We start from the raw sequence: 17,166 nt of genomic DNA, 5'->3' as shown, positions 1-17,166 counted from the left end.
TTCTCCCAATCAGTAGGTTGTCTTGGCGTTTTGCCGATGGTTTCCTTTGCTGTGCCAAAGCTTTTAAGTCTAATCAGGTCCCATTTGTTTATTTCTCCTTTTGTTTTCTGAGCCTCAGGAGACAGATCCAAAAAGATATTGCTACATTTTATGTCAGTGTCCTGCCTGCGTTTTCCTCTAGGAGTTTTACAGTATGCAGGAACCAAAGAGCCCTTGGAAATGAGGGATTGTTCCTGAAAGACAATTGCAAACCATTCTGTTGATGTCCCCTCAGTGTGTTCCCAACTACAATACGAGTGGGAAACAATCTGAAACTCTTCCATGACGGAGGACAACCCTCCACTGGTTCCTGTTGTTTTGCTTTGTTTTCACCAAAGATCCGTGTTTCTTTGTGTGTTCGATACCGTTTGTTCCAGAGAGTCGATTAACTATAAGTTCTATGAGCTATATCCACTCTACCCCACAGCCTTCTTGAGACATGAACCCACATCTAACAGACCTTTGCTCTATCCACAGCACTTAACTCCAGTGCCATGGACGATATGGTCCATCACTAATGGGTCAGCCCTGGCTACATCAGTGGACGGGTACCAGGGAGCATCAAGGTACGGTATGAGCATCGGGCAAGCACGATTCGCTTTTTCACAGCGTTTAGACTTGAATGGATGTGGGAAACTATGGAGTTAGTCAATAAATGGTGAAAAAAGCAAACTTGTGAAAGCTTGTAGAAGAGAAGTGGAAAAATGTTTACCGATCACTGACAATGTGAAAAGCAATGTATTAAACTTGCTATCGAGTTTTGCTTAAAAGTTAGTTTAGCAAGAAAGAATAGATTTTTTTTTTTTTTTCTCAGAGTGATGTTTTTGGTGTTTCCAGTCTCCTGGAGTGTGTTTCATGGTGAGTAGGGGGCGGGGAAAATGATGCGGGCAGAGAGATTTCCTTGGGATCAGATCGTCTGATCCCACAATTCTTTTCTTCTTCCCTTCATTCAAAAATGACTTTTTCTTTGTCTACCAGAAGCCCAGAACTCCTCTATGTCTTGGGGCACATAGTGAGACAAAGTGGAAAAACACAGCCTTCCCTCAAGGAGTCAAGGTTTTGAGGCTAATACCGACAAGCTGGTTTGCAAGGTGTGTCCCTCAAGAAATAGTTACATGATACAGTATCACGTTTTCTGAATATTCAGTGATATTAAAACTGATTTTTAAATGCTATTAAAAATTGGTGCTTTAAATTACATGTCTAAAAAGTGATAATTATAAATGAGTTGGGTTGTATATATACCTTTCTTACAAAAGTCTTTGAATGCCAAATGCCTCTGTTAATAGCAGCTATTAAACTGGTGAACGAATGACTTATACATATTAAATATAATCATTAGATATATATACACAGAAACATGCCCACACACCTCGATACCTTACTCCTTATAAGAATTTTCTGTAAGGAGAATTAGATAGACCTTTATAGCAACGGAAACCTTTGCAGACACTGAAACCATTATTACATAGAATATAACCATACAACCCATTTGGTTCACCTTAGCTGCACTTTCACAAGCCCTTAAACAGTTGTCTTATGGTAGAACTACAGAGGAACGTCGGCATGTCCTTACATTGGAGGATTTTTTTCCCCCCTCTGCATTTTTTTTTTCATTCATAAATGACATTTGGTATATCATCGATGTGGCACTCATGGGAGTGGGGAAAGGCTGGTTGACACAATTTGATATCCGTTAGAGGAAAATGAAATTTGACTTCCAACCTCATACTCCGTCATCACCTGCATGCTACACACGCACATGAGAATATTTCCTGCATTTGTACGTTTGGACGCATGACATACGAATGTTCATAGAAATACTGTGTGTAAGAGTAAAATTTTAAAAAATCAAAACGACACAAGTCCATAAAGAGCAGAATGAAGAAATAAAGTGTGGGATGTTTAGCCAGTGAAATACTATAGAGCCATGACCCCCTCTGCATTTTTAAAAAATAATTTTTACTGGAGTAGATTTTTAATGTTGTGTTAGTTTCTGCTGTACAGCAAAGTGAATCTGTTATTCCTATACATGTATCCACTGTTTATTAGATTCCTTCCCCATGTAGGTCATTACAGAGTATTGAGTAGAGTTCCCTGTGCTCTACAGTAGGTCTAAACCAGATAGTTGCCTCTTCGCTTTTCTTTTTCTTTCATTGTCACTTTTCTTAACTCATTAAAGTCACTTCGAAGCCCGTCCCCATTTTCCTTTGTCATAAACGAACCTATTTTGTTCAAGGATGAAAGTGTCGTTTTATAGAGAAAAAATGGTCGAATGTTGGGGATTTCATACGTATAAATGTGTACTGGGGCTAGTTGCCTTTAAAAAAAGAGGGCATACAGCTTAATTCAAGCCTACATCGATCTAATTCTGAGGAGACTTGGTTATTCCTTTACTAGTCATATTGTTCTTTTCTCTGTACACGGGCTCTCACTGTTGGGGCCTCTCGTTGCGGAGCACAGGCTCCGGACGCGCAGGCTCAGCGGCCATGGCTCACGGGCCCAGCTGCTCCGCGGCACGTGGGATCTTCCCGGACCGGGGCACGAACCCGTGTCCCCTGCATCGGGAGGCGGACTCTCAACCACTGCGCCACCAGGGAAGCCCGGTTATTCCTTTATTAATTTCATAAAAATGTTTTTATATGTCAGTCCTTTTATTAGGAGCTGAAAGCAGAGGGAATATTTTCCTAAAAAGGCTCTAAATACATGTGGGGATAAGATGGGAATATTTTGGCGAAGGTTGGACCTGAGACAGCATGTGCAGTGGCTAATGCCCATCTTTTCCTGCATCTTCAGCAACCCTTTCACCCCAGCTGTTCTTCCAGCCCTCAGAAGCCCCTGTCCCAGGGGTGCTGTTGCCTTTTCCTCTGCTTGCTCTGTCCATGAACTTGCTTGTGGACAGCGTACCGCAGCTGGCTGTGAGCCTGACTTTCCTTCACCCTGGCAAGCTGTGTCCCTCTTGGGGCTGCTGCCTTCTAGCCAAATCCTAGATCAACTGCACAAAACTCAGCCAGCTGCCCTCTTCCGCATCTGCACAGCACAACGCCTTTTCAGAAGGATATTTGTGCCACAGCTCATGAATCCCTAGACCCCAGTGACCCCACGGTAACCATCTGCAAGATACCAGCTGTATAAGATCAAGTTACTCTGCCTCGAGGGTGACTCCCAAACAATGCAAAATCATCCCGTTAAGACACAACAGATCCAGGGGAAGGATCAGAGAATAAGGCAAGGAGGTACGTGTGCTTCTGCCTGTAGGTAGGAACAAAGCATGATCCTAATCACGGTGTAGATTTGTGGATGTACAAGTTTACAGAGACTTGGCTGTACTGCAGGTGGTACTTCTTCAATACGGTTTAACTTTTCCTGTTCTGAATGGCTTATGCTCACATTAACTCAAGAATCTGAGTAGACAGAAAGGAAACAAAAGACTATATGTGCATTATATATACTTACATATTTATATTTAACATATGTACCTTGATTTATGATAAAATCATAGCCTCAAAAATTTGCAACTGTAATATGGTTATAAAAAGGTGATACACAGCACAAAAACAGAATTATACATCAGTGGTACAGGATAGAAAACCCAGAGGTAAACCCATGCACCTATGGTCACCTAATCTATGACAAAGGAGACAAGAATATACAATGGAGAAAAGACAGTCTCTTCAATAAGTGGTGCTGGGAAAACTGGACAGCTACACGTAAAAGAATGAAATCAGAATACACCCTCACTTCATGCACAAAAATAAACTCAAAATGGATGTAAGACCTAAATGTAAGACAGGACACTATAAAACTCAGAGGAAAACATAGGAAGAACACTCTTTGACATAGATCACAGCAAGATCTTTTTTGACCCACCTACTAATGAAAATAAAAACAAAAATAAACAAATGGGACCTCATGAAACTTAAAAGCTTTTGCACAGTAAAGGAAACCATAAACAAGACGAAAAGACAACCCTCGGGAGAAAATATTTGCAAACAAAGCAAGGGACAAAAGATTAATGTCCAGAATATACAAACCACTCAGGCAGCTCAATATCAAAACAAACAATCCAAGCAAAAATTGGGCAGAAGACCTAAATAGACATTTCTCCAGAGAAGACATACAGATGGCCAAGAGGCACATGAAAAGACGCTCAACATCGCTAATTATTAGAGAAATGCAAATCAAAACTACAATGAGGTATCACATCACATTGGTCAGAATGGCCATTATCTAAAAATCTAGAAACAATAAATGCTGGAGAGGGTGTATAAGTATAAGAGAATCCTCTTATACTGTTGGTGGGAATGTAGACTGGTGCAGCCACTATGGAGAACAGTATGGAGGTCCCTTAAAAAACTTTAAAAATAGAACTACCATCTGACCCAGCAATCCCACTACTGAGCATATACCCTGAGAAAACCATAATTCAAAAAGACACATGCACCCCAACGTTCACTGCAGCACTATTTACAGTAGCCAGGTCATGGAAGAAACCTAAGTGTCCATCGACAGAGGAATGGATAAAGAAGATGTGGTACATATATAGAATGGAATCTTACTCAGCCATAAAAAGGAACGAAATTGGGTCATTTGTAGAGATGTGGCTGGACCTAGAGACTGTCATATCATACAGAGTGAAGTAAGTCAGAAAGAGAAAAACAAATATAATCTATTAATACATATATGTGGAATCTAGAAAAACAGTGCAGATTAACCTATCTCCAGGGCAGGAATAGAGACACTGACAGAGAGAACGGACGTGTGGACATGGCAGGGGGATGGGGGGCAGGGGAGGGTGGGATGAATTGGGAGAATAGGTTTGACATAAATACACTACCATGTGTAAAATAGGTAGCCAGTGGGAACGTGCTGTATAGCACAGGGACCTGAGCTCGGTGCTCTGTGGGGACCTAGATGGGTGGGATGGGGGTGGGGGGGGAGGTCCAAGAGGGAGGGGATGTATGTATACATAGAGCTGAATCACTTCATTGTACAGCAGAAACTAACACAACATTGTAAAGCAACTATACTCCAATAAAAAAAAGGTGATACACGTGTATATACATAAATGCATACATATATATGTATATATAAACATTCTTGTTACATGCAAAGGTATAATTGCGTATAGATACTTATATTATAACTGCAACTCTACTTCTGCGTGTAACAAGGACATATATTTAAATTAGCTAACCTAGAGATTACCATACTGAGTGAAGCAAACCAAATATATGATATCACTTATATGTGGAATCTAAAAAAAATTATACAAATGAAATTATACGCAACAGAAATAGACTCACAGACATAGAAAACAAACATGGTTATCACATGGGAAAAGGGGGAGTGAAAAATTAGGAGTATGAGATTAACAGACTCACTACTACACATAAAATACATAAACAACAAGGACTTGCTGTAGAGCACAGGGAACTATACTCAGTATCCTCTAATAACCTATAATGGAGAAAAGCCTGAAAAAGAATGAATATATGTGCATATGTGTAACTGATTTGCTTTGCTGCACTCCTGAAAGTAACGCAACATTGTAAATCAACTATACTTCTTTTTTTTTTTTTTTTTTTGTGGTACGCAGGCCTCTCACTGTTGTAGCCTCTCCCGTTGCGGAGCACAGGCTCCAGACGCGCAGGCCCAGCGGCCATGGCTCACGGGCCCAGCCGCTCCGCGGCATGTGGGATCCTCCCGGACCGGGGCACGAACTCGCGTCCCCTGCATCGGCAGGCGGACTCTCAACCACTGCGCCACCAGGGAAGCCCTCAACTATACTTCTATTAAAAAAAAAACCTCACTACTGAAAAAATAAATTAGACAACCTAAATTCTGATATAATTTAAATGTGATACATATACGTATTGTATAAAATTGTCTTTGCAAGTAACAATAATGATGCATTTAAATCAACTTGCTTAAATAGTTGTGATACAAATACATACATGTATTCATATACACACAATTATGCCTTTGCATGTAACGATAACAAAGGTATTTATTCCATTATGTGGCAGGCACTGAACAAGGCTCCAGAAACATAACTGTGGAAGAATATTCATTAATTCATATTTGCCTCAAAGATGGTAATGTACTTTTGCTTTCATGGTAAAGGATTATTTTGAAGTACACTTAAAACATAAAACTATTTTATAGGAGGGTTTGATTTCCCATATTGTGTAAATCCAGTCTTTTCATTTTGCATCACAACAATTTAACTAACGTCGTAACTTCACTTCATGTTGGGTGCGTGCTTTGTAACCTGGTGGGGAGCCAGGTCTGGTATTCAGTCTCGGCTTCATTTCTAAATTGCTATGAAACTTTAGGAAAGTCATTTTATCCTCTGATTCTCTTCTAGTTTTTCATGTGAAAAATGCAAATGAAAACACAGATATCGTGGAGCTGCAGAGGAATTAAAAATAATTGACGTGAGATTTTTACCTAGATGTGGAAGACCTGAAGTAGCGGGTTAAAATATTTTGACTTTCATTCCGTAGGCAACAGGCAAAAAAGTACAGGATTTGGGGAAGGTGGACACAGTTACAATACATCTTACTTAGGGAGTGTTGCGTTCCCTAAGCAGAAATGGGGGAGTGAAAAAGTGCCAACTCACAGCATCAGAATATCAAAAGACCACATGTAGACAGAGTGAACTGGGGACATCTGTTGAGATCCTCTAAACCGAAAAGCAATGATTAAATTTTTCATTTGCAACCTGAAATGGAATTTTCAAACTCATTAGAGAAACTTAAATAACATGAGAAACGATAAAAAATAAAAAAATAGATGACTGTTCCACGGAATCTGAATTATGCAGCTACTGTTACTATCTCGAAGATGAAAACTAACCGTGAAAATGACAAACCATCCTACTGTGGATTTTATTAAGCTCGACAGAGAAGTTCAACTTTACGCAGTTAAGAAATGATAGAATCCATTCTCTCTTCTATTTATTTAACAGATATTTTAGTAAGAGTCTTCAGTACGCTGGAGACCATGAGAGACAGCGAGGTTCATAAGCTTTGGTCCCCCAAGAGAATAAAAATTCAGTGAATAAGACAAAAGAATAAAGAATAAGCCAGATATAGGGCATCCATCATACACAACTTCTGTATATGTTCATTGGAAGGAAAAAGGACATTTGTTACGGTGAGCGGAAGCAATGCAAAGAGGAAATAATTTTTTTAAATAAAGATAAAAAGAGCAAACGGAGTGGATGAGGGGCTGCTGGTGAGACTTCAGGAAAATAGGATCCGTTGCAGCTGACAGAGAGAGCAAGACGGGGCGATGACCAATGGGTTTGGCCACAAGGAGATCATGGGGAGAAATTGTAAAACATGGCTCTGCGGGGGCTTCCCTGGCGGTCCAGTGGTTGGGACTTCACCTTCCAATGCAAGGGGGGTGGGTTCGATCCCCGGTTGGGGGATCCCACATGCCTTGCAGCCAGAAAACAAAAACATAGAACAGAAGCAATATTGTAACAAATTCAATAAAGGCTTAAAAAAATATGGCTCTGTGGCGTCCTGGGGACTGTGGTCTGATAGGAATGGACTCGAGAGAATAAAGGTGCAGAAAGAAGGTGACGAATGCACTCACACGATCGAGGAACTCTTCTGAGGAGGGTTGCAAAGAAAGATGGGGTATGTGCTAGAGCTTTGTTTAAAAAGTATCGTAAAATGAGAGAGGGGATGGTGTAACTTCTGGTGGGAGTAACCACGGGCAGAGTTGAATGCTTGGGGCATGCAGGTGGGGGGGGGGGGCGTTGAACATCTTGGCCACTTGCCAAGGGTGTGAGCTTCAGCGAGTTAACTTATTTCTAGAGTCCATCATATCCTTGTGTACAAAGAAGAATGAGATCCATCTTGAAGGGTCACTGAGGAGATGCGAGAAAAACAGAAAATGCACCCAAGACAAAACACAGATGTGTGTTGGAGATGAGGGCAGTGTTGAGGAAGAAGAGATGGTTAAGGTAAAGATTCAGGAAGAAGCACCAGAGGGGGACGACGAGGGGGCAGAAGAGATTAGGAGGAGATGAAGAAACAAGCAGGAAGGAGGTCAGAGAAGCGAGGAATCAACAGGAGAGGAGAAAGGCCAGAAAAAGCAGAGAGAAGACGACGGCACCAGTCTATTGTTTGGAAATGTCACTTTACATTGAACTCAGGAGGGAAAGGTAAAGACATTAGTTACGGGGCTGTACGTGTAGTGAACACTAGGATAAAAGTATGTGATGATGCTAACGTGCACTGGGTGGCAAATTAAAAAAAAAAGAAAAAAATGAAGGGATTTCACATTTCCTTTGAGAATATTACTGAGAACACTGTCAATGCCAGGGGAATGCTAGAATCCCAAGGGAAGAGCAGACTTACTTCCCTGGTGGCACGGTACCGAAGAATCCGCCTGCCAATGCAGGGGACACGGGTTTGAGCCCTGGTCCGGGAAGATCCAACATGCCGCGGAGCCACTAAGCCCGCGAGCCACAACTACTGAGCCCACGTGCCACAACTACTGAAGCCCGCATGCCTAGAGCCCGTGCTCCGCAACAAGAGAAGCCATTTCAATGAGAAGCCCGCGCACCGCAACAAAGAGTAGCCCCCGCTCGCCGCAACTAGAGAAAGCCCACGTGCAGCAATGAAGACTCAACACAGCCAAAAATTAATAAATAAATTTTAAAAAACTAAACAAAACAAACGAACAAAAACACCCCCAAAGAGGCCACTTACCACCTGAGCCGGCTGGGGGTCCACTGGGAGAAGGTGGCCTCCGACAGGACTAAATCCATGGATCAGCGACTAACCCTGATGTATTTCCTCTTCTCTCGTGGCAACATGCATGCCTTTCTTCTCCGACTTTCCTCCCCCTCCCTGTCCTCCTTCTTCTTCTGCAGCTGCTGCTGCTGCTGCTTCTGCTACTCATCTCCCCCTCCTTCTGCCCCGGGGAGAAAAACAATCTAAGCTTTTCTCTTGAGCTTGATACATTTGAGATCTTCTGAGATGATCAAATGGGGAGACCACAAAAGTCAACTGATTTTATAAAATGAGAGTCTAGAAAGGAGGCCCTCGGGCACAACAAAGGAGAAATCAACTGATGGAGATGAGATTTAAAACATGGAAATAGAAACAATAGCCAAGACATGGAAACAAAGTAAGTGTCCATCACAGAGGAATGGATAAAGAAAATGCGGTACAAGTACACAATGGAATATTACTCAGCCATGAAAAAGAATGAAATAATGCCATTTGCAGCAACATGGGTGGACCTGGAGATCATCATACTAAGTGAAGTCACATAGACAAAGACAAATACCATATGATATCACTTATATGTGGAATCTAAAATACGACACGCATGAACATATATATGAAACAGAAACAAGACTCACAGACAGAACAGGTGTGTGGTTACCAAGGGGGAAAGAGGGGAGGGATAAATTAGGAGTTTGGACTTAACATATATAAAATATATAAATTACTATATATACAATAAACAACAAGGTCCTACTGTATAGCACAGGGAACTATACTCAATATTTTGTAATAACCTATAATGGAAAAGAACCTGAAAAGAATGTGTATGTGTATAATGCCCTCAAAAACTCTAGCCACGGATGAGAATTGGGGTAAGAAAAGGATGTTGGGGGGGGGGGGCGTCCAGAGAGGCTTAACTTTGGGGCCAATGTGTCTGCAATACGTCTAGCGTATATATCTCTCATAATACGTAAAAGATAATTGAAAGAAAAAAAAATCGGGTGACAAAGCTTCAGGAGGCCCACTCAGTTTTTTCTCTCTGCTACATCAAAGTACAACAAATTTAGAAGCTTTAACTACCAGTCATTTATTATCGCACAGTTGCCATGGGTCAGCAGTCAGGGCCCAGGGCAGAAGATCTAAACAGACATTTCTCCAGAGGAGACATACAGATGGCTAAAAAGCACATGAAAACATGCTCATCATCACTAATTATCAGATAAATGTGAATCAAAACTACAATGAGAGCTTCCCTGGTGGCGCAGTGGTTGAGAGTCCGCCTGCCGATGCAGGGGACACGGGTTCGTGCCCCGATCCGGGAAGATCCCACATGCCGCGGAGCAGCTGGGCCCGTGAGCTATGGCCGCTGGGCCTGCGCGTCCGGAGCCTGTGCTCCGCAACGGGAGAGGCCACAACAGTGAGAGGCCCTCGTACCACAAAAACAAAACAAAACAAAACTACAATGAGGTATCACCTCACACTGGTCGGAATGGCCATCACCAAAAAGTCTACAAACAATAGATGCTGGAGAAGGTGTGGAGAAAAGGGAACCCTCCTGCGCTGTTGGTGGGAATGTAAACTGATACAGCCACTATGGAGAACAGTATGGAGGTTCCTCAGAAAACTAAAAATAGAGCTACCATATGATCCAGCAATCCCACTTCTGGTCATATATACAGAGAAAACCATAATTAGAAAAAGTACATGCACCCCAATGTTCATAGCAGCACTATTTACAATAGTCAGGACATGGAAGCAACCTCAATGTTCACTGATAGATGAATGGATAAAGAAGATGTGGTACATATTATACAATGGAATATTACTCAGCCATAAAAAAGAATGAAATAATGCCATTTGCAGCAACATGGATGGACCTAGAGGTTATCATACTAAGGGAAGTAAGTCAGACAGAAAAAGACAAATATCATATGATATTGCTTATATGAAGAATCTAAAAAAAAAACCATACAAATGAACTTATTTATTAGAAAACAGACTCACAGGCTTGGGGAACGAACTTATGTTTACCAAAGGGGAAAGCATAGGGAGAGAGGAGGGATAAACTGGGAGACTGGGATGAACACATGCACACTACTATGCATGACAGGTAACCCACAAGGACCTGCTGTATAGCACAGGGAACTCTACCCAGTATTCTGTGATAACCTATGAGAAAAGAATCTAAAAAAGAATGAACATATGTATTTGCATCATGGAATCACTGTGCTGTACACCTGAAAGTAACAGCATTGTCAATCAACTCTACTCCAATAAAGTGAAAATAAAAAAACAGAAGTCTGGGCCCTGCGTGGATGCGATGTGTCCTCTGTTCAGAGTCTCACAGGGTCAAAATCAAGGTGTCAGCAGGGCTGTGATCCCTCACACAGGCTCTGGGGAAGTCCGGCTTCCGAGTTCATACATTATTGTCTGAATTCACTGCCACGCGGTTGTACAGCAGAAGTCCCGGCTGTCAGCTCTGTGCCTGCCTTGCTGCTTAAGGCTGTCCTCACTCTCAAGAAATGGCAGGTTGAACCCTTCTGACGCTATGAATCGCTCACACTTTTTTTCCTGCCACAGTATCTCTACCCTATAAACCAAGATAGTTCTCTGCTGTTAAGACCTCATGGGATTAGACTGGATTTACCTAAATAATCTAGGACTCTCTCCCTATGTAAGATTCTGAAATTTAATTACATCTGCAATTTCCCTTTTACCATGGCATGTTAACGTAGTCACAGATTGCTGGGCTTACTAATTTTTTTTATCATTTCCTTATGCCAATTGAAAAAGAAATGCACGCTATAGAAGTCGAGAATTACGCTTCGTTCGGCAGACATCCTGAGACCTTAAGCCCAGGAGACAGTCTCTCTGGTAGCTCTGGGGGACAGCTCCAAAGAGGTAGGGGAGGAGCCTGGATATATACGAGGTTTTGCAACAAAAACCAGGTAGTAGGAATGTCAAAAGATTACTGTTAATTAAAGAAAAAACAAACACCTCAAGTTAAAGATGTATGGGAAGATGCAAGAGTCTGGCCTCATTAAAGCCATTCCTTTGATATGCGCCTTAGCTACCTAGGGCCAGCATCCTGCTTTTCTCCATCCTGAATCCCCTCAGGGTGCATATTTGGGGTGATGCAGTGGCTGAGGGCTTGATGGCCTCAACATCCTTTGTTTAGTGATATGTCAGGTGACTTTCTTTGTCCATACTTAGATCCTAAGTTGTTTATTTCTTTAAAACTAAAATATAAATATTCATTCCAAATTCCTCTCTAGTTTGTCTTCTGTAGAGGTTCAAAAGCTTCGGAGAACACCAGACAGCCATGCCTACCTACAGTTAAATGGCTAAAAGCAACCCAGCTAATTTTTCCAAGGTACAAGGTGACATCTTAACTACTTTTTCTTAGTCCAAGACGACTCACTTCTGCTGTGGCCACAGTCAACCTTCTTTCTACAAGAGAACTTCACTGCCTCAAATCCCACATTTTCTTAAGGCAGCCGGTTCCCTTGACATGTCTTTTGAAGCAATGATTATGATCAGAGCCCATGTAATTCTGTCACTGTTTTCAAAGAAGGAGTTTAATCTAATAACTTATTACATTGTTGGTTCTCGCCGCAGCAGGTCTGAAGGATATTCAAGGTAAACCATCTCACATCAGCATTCGGCGGCTGGATACCCTTACCCTTCCTAATGAAAATTTATTTCAGGCTAGTAACACATTCTGCTCTCCGTTATATTGTTAAGGAGCTCTTCACGTGGGCTTTTTTGATATGCTGAGTTTATAACCAATAGTTTATGCTTGCCTGTTTTCCATTTAGAAATGAATGGCAAATAGATGAAGCCCTAAAGAAGAAAATTGGATTTTTAAATCACTCAGTTGTCTTATTAGGAAAAAAAAGAAAAAGAACTAACCAGGTGATGGTTCACACTCGGAGTTAAACCAGATACGCATTAACTCTACCGAAGATGGAAACCACAATGCCACTATTTAATTGGCCATGTCTTTGCTGTCTTGCTTTGTCTCTAGGAAGTAAACTTAGATTTACAAAATTACCAAGTGTCAGACCACTCGATCCGTTGCAGTGCTTGCAAATTAAAATTCCTTTAGGGCCAATGCTAATAATAAGGGACATGATGGGGCATGTAGGATACTGATGATGTATGTTGGGCTTAAAGTACCTGCAGGTTCAATATTTTAAAAAATCCAATTTGCAGGCCAAATGAAAAATACTTGTGAATTCAGACAATCGATTTGTCACCTGCTTTGGCCCCAAGTCCAACCTCTACCTATATCATACCCCTTCTGTCTCAGTCATAGTTTCCTCAGATGCCAATGGTTGATGCCACCTGGGGGACAGGCATCCCTTTAGTGAGAGGTTGTCCCATGTTCTTAAAGGTGGAAGATGGTGGTCAATCATGGAATCAGGCAGGAGCGAGGCAGCACACGAAGTGGCATGTAAATAACATGTGTCACCCACTGCCTTGCTACCCTCCAGTCTCCCTTGGGGCTTCCTGGAGCAATGTTCTGGAATTCCATCCCCCAGGCATCTGGGGCTTTCTCTGCATCTTTGCTGAACGTCTTCACTCAATGGGAATGTTCTCTGGTCCCCACAGCATCACCTCTTGCCTATGTTCCCAATATCTTTTACATAAAAAAAACACCACCAACAGCAGTAACACATCTCCATTTTTGGACACAGGACCTTTTTTAAACACACTGTCTCGAATTGGAAATCTGCAGAGATTTCTTTTCTGATCGGTTGTGGATTCCTCATATTATCGACAGATAAGTGGATAAAGAAGACGTGGTACATACACAACGGAATATTACTCAGCCATAAAAAGAATGAAATAATGCCATTTACAGCAACATGGATGGACCTAGAGATTGTCATACTAAGTGAAGTAAGTCAGACACAGACAATTATCATATGCTATCACTCATATGTGGAATCGAATTTAAAAAATGATACACATGAACTTACTTACAAAACAGAAACAGACTTACAAACATAGAAAACAAACTTAGGGTTACCAAAGGGGAAAGAGGGGGAGGGATGAATCAGAAGGCGGGTATTAACATACACACGCTACTATATATAAAATAGATGAACAACAAGGACCTACTGTAGAGCACAGGGAAGTATACTCAATATTTTCTAATAACCTATATGAGAAAAGTATCTGAAAAAGAATGAAAATACATATATATATATATATATATATATATATATAGCTGAGTCACTTTACTGCACACCTGAAACTCACACAACATTGTAAATCAACTAGACTCTAATAAAATTAAAAAGAAAAAGAAAAGCTGATTTCGCCATGGGTGGGAGGCACAATGGGACACGGCTACTTCTGGAAATACATGCATTACGGATGCATACTGAAGCCAGCAGCTCCAGGGTCAGGGGAGGGGCGACCCTAAGCATCTACTGATGTAATTTCTGAAGGCAAGTCTTCGTGCCAACTGATTACAAGTTTATTCATACTTGGTTCCCTTGCTGTAACAAGGGGTGTGTTTTTGGTCATTGTTTTTGTTGCAGGTGTGTTTCTGCTAATGCTTTACTTTTTCCTTCTGCTGTCCTGAATCTCTGATGAGCACTTCTTTCTAACCATTCTTGTCTGTGCCACACTGCACTGACGTTCCTAATATCCTATGGCTTTGGATATATATATATTTTTGCCCCCGATGCTAAATAAAGACTAAATGATTTTAAAGTTGGTGCACACTCATTGTAAGAGAAAAAGCAGTGCATAAATGTGCCGTTACTGTTATTTGTGGAAAATGGTTATGCTGATGGATACGTTGCAGATTGTTGATTCCTTGAACAAAATGGCATTGTAACGATGCACCATTTGGGGGAGGGGTGGTAAAGACACTTTCCTACGGCTTAGGTAGTCATTTCGATTATTTCTAAATAATACTTCCCTGTGATACAATACACCAAGGCTTCCGACACATTCTTCAAGCAGAATCTTGAATCTGGGCACTGACAAATGGAATTCTGTCGCGGTGATGATCTGCTTTGGGTCAGAATGATTTATTCCCCCATGGAGTCGTTAAAGGGCTGTACCAAGACAGGATCCCGAGGAAACGGAAAGGAGAGTTTGGCTTCAAGAAGTTTTATAAAATTCACAGATGCCTACAATAACGCAGTGAAAACTGACCTTAAAGTCAACGTATGCTCACTCCATCACTTTAGACATAAGAAAATAGGCTACAAGGAGCCGCTGGCAGTTATTAATATTTTGGGGTCACGGAGCCTCTGAGCATCTGATTAAAATTACGAGCCTTTGCCTAAACCAATGCATAGGTGCATCAAACACTGTACGTTCTCTTTGAGTCTCCAGGGACTCGCTAGAGAATTTTATCACTGGACTTCAAGAACCCTGAGGTTGGATGGTTTATCTGAGGCCACTAAGGTGGGTCTCATGAGATATCCCTGAAGAAAGGAGTCTTCGGCTGGAATTGAAACCACGTATTGCAGGAATAGGGAACCACAGGTACTGCCTTCATAACTAATCTTCCCTATAAAATGGATGGAACCTTCAAACTCTGTCCCAAATACTGACACACTTACCTCAAACATGCTCATTTTCAAGTGACAATTTAAAATTGATAATTGGTGTTAAATTGGGATTTTTTAAAGTCCTCACTGCTTTGTTTCGGTGTTCTGCTTTCCTCTTTATTTACTTTGGGCAACTACATTGCTATTGTGTGTAAGATACTCATCACTGAGAATAACAAGATAAATAAACCCTATTTGACCCATGAGAGGGTCACCATCTCCTGGGGCAGCAGGATATAGTATCTAAAATAAAACCCTTGTTCCAAAGACCCTGAGTTACATTCTACTCCTCAGATCTGAAAGCCCTTTAATATTCTCAATATTCTTGCTGATATCTTCATGTTCTTCCAAGAGGTGAAAATAAAAATTTTGTTAATTGATACCATGTGTATCATTCCAACACACACACACATACACACACACACATATATATATATATATATATATATATATATATATGTGTGTGTATCTTTCTTAGAATGAGACATTACACATTATTTCAAACAAAGGTACCCATAATTGTCCCAATTCAAAAGGTATGCCAGCCAAAAAATCCCCCTCAAATCCTCAGGGTTGATCTTTTTTTTTTTTTTTTTTGCATCATTTCTGCCCAAGGTCCTAACCTCCATCCTTTTGAAACAAATGCACAATTTGGGGGCAAAAGTCACTGTCTACACTTGACACCTCCCACACTTGACAAGTTTTAAAGTCTCTTGTGCTTATATATTATTTATATTTTATGTAAATATAACATATTTATAAATATAAGTAAAAAATATTTATATTTTTAAAAATTTAAGGTTAGACCAGCAAAATGAATTACTCCACTTTTGGCAAGAACTTAATACATATTTAGAGTTTGTAAAAAATAAACTCAAAATGGTTTAAAGACTTAAATATAAGACATGACGCCATAAAACGCCTAGAAGAGAACACAGGCAAAACATTCTGTGATATGAATTGGACCAATGTTTTCTTAGGTCATTCTCCCAAGGCAATAGAAATAAAAGCAAAAATAAACAAATGGGACCTAATGAAACTCACAAGCTTTTGCACAGCAAAGGAAACCATACACAAAATAAAGACAACCTATGGACTGGGAGGAAATATTTGCAAACAATGCAACCGACAAGGACTTAATTTCCAAATATACAGACAGCTCATACAACTCAATAATGAAAAATCAAACAACTCAATCAAAAAATGGGCCAAAGACCTAAATAGACATTTCTCCAAAGAAGACAAAGAGCTGGCCCACAGGCATAAGAAAAGATGCTCATCATCACTAATTATCAGAGAAATGCAAAAACTACAGTGAGGTTTATCACCTCACGCTGGTCAGAATGGCTATTATCAAAAAGTCTACAAATAAAAAATGCTGGAGAGGGTGTGGAGAAAAGGGAACCCTCTTGCACTGTTGGTGGGAATGTAAACTGGTGCAACCACTAGGGAGAACATGATGGAGGTTCCTCAAAAAACTAAACATAGAACTACCATATGATCCAGCAATCCCACTCCTGGGCATATATTCAGAGAAAATTCTAATTCAAAAAATACATGCCCCCCTATATTCACAGCAGCACTGTTTACAATAGCCAGGTCATGGAAGCAACCTAAATGTCCATCGACAGATGAATGGATCAAGAAGATGTGGTATAAATATACAACAGAGTATCACTCAGCCATTAAAAAGAATGAAGTAATGCCATTTGCAGCAACGTGGATGCAACTAGAGATGATCATGCTAAGTAAGCCAGAGGAAGAAAATATCATCTATTACTTGTATGTGGAAT

General features: G+C 40.8%; 1 long non-coding RNA gene across 1 annotated transcript; it reads left to right on the top strand.

The window, feature by feature from the left end:
- The first annotated feature begins 513 nt into the window (after window positions 1–513).
- Window positions 514–1,218, top strand: LOC141277694 (uncharacterized). Its single transcript, XR_012329435.1, has 3 exons — window positions 514–605; window positions 854–897; window positions 1,018–1,218. It is a non-coding gene; the product is annotated as an uncharacterized lncRNA (long non-coding RNA).
- Window positions 1,219–17,166: the final 15,948 nt, after the last annotated feature.

The sequence above is a fragment of the Tursiops truncatus genome, chromosome Y (genome assembly GCF_011762595.2).
Source record: "Tursiops truncatus isolate mTurTru1 chromosome Y, mTurTru1.mat.Y, whole genome shotgun sequence".
Classification (NCBI taxonomy): domain Eukaryota; kingdom Metazoa; phylum Chordata; class Mammalia; order Artiodactyla; family Delphinidae; genus Tursiops; species Tursiops truncatus.
Note: the sequence above shows the minus strand (reverse complement) of the source record. Positions and strands in the feature narration are given on the sequence as shown.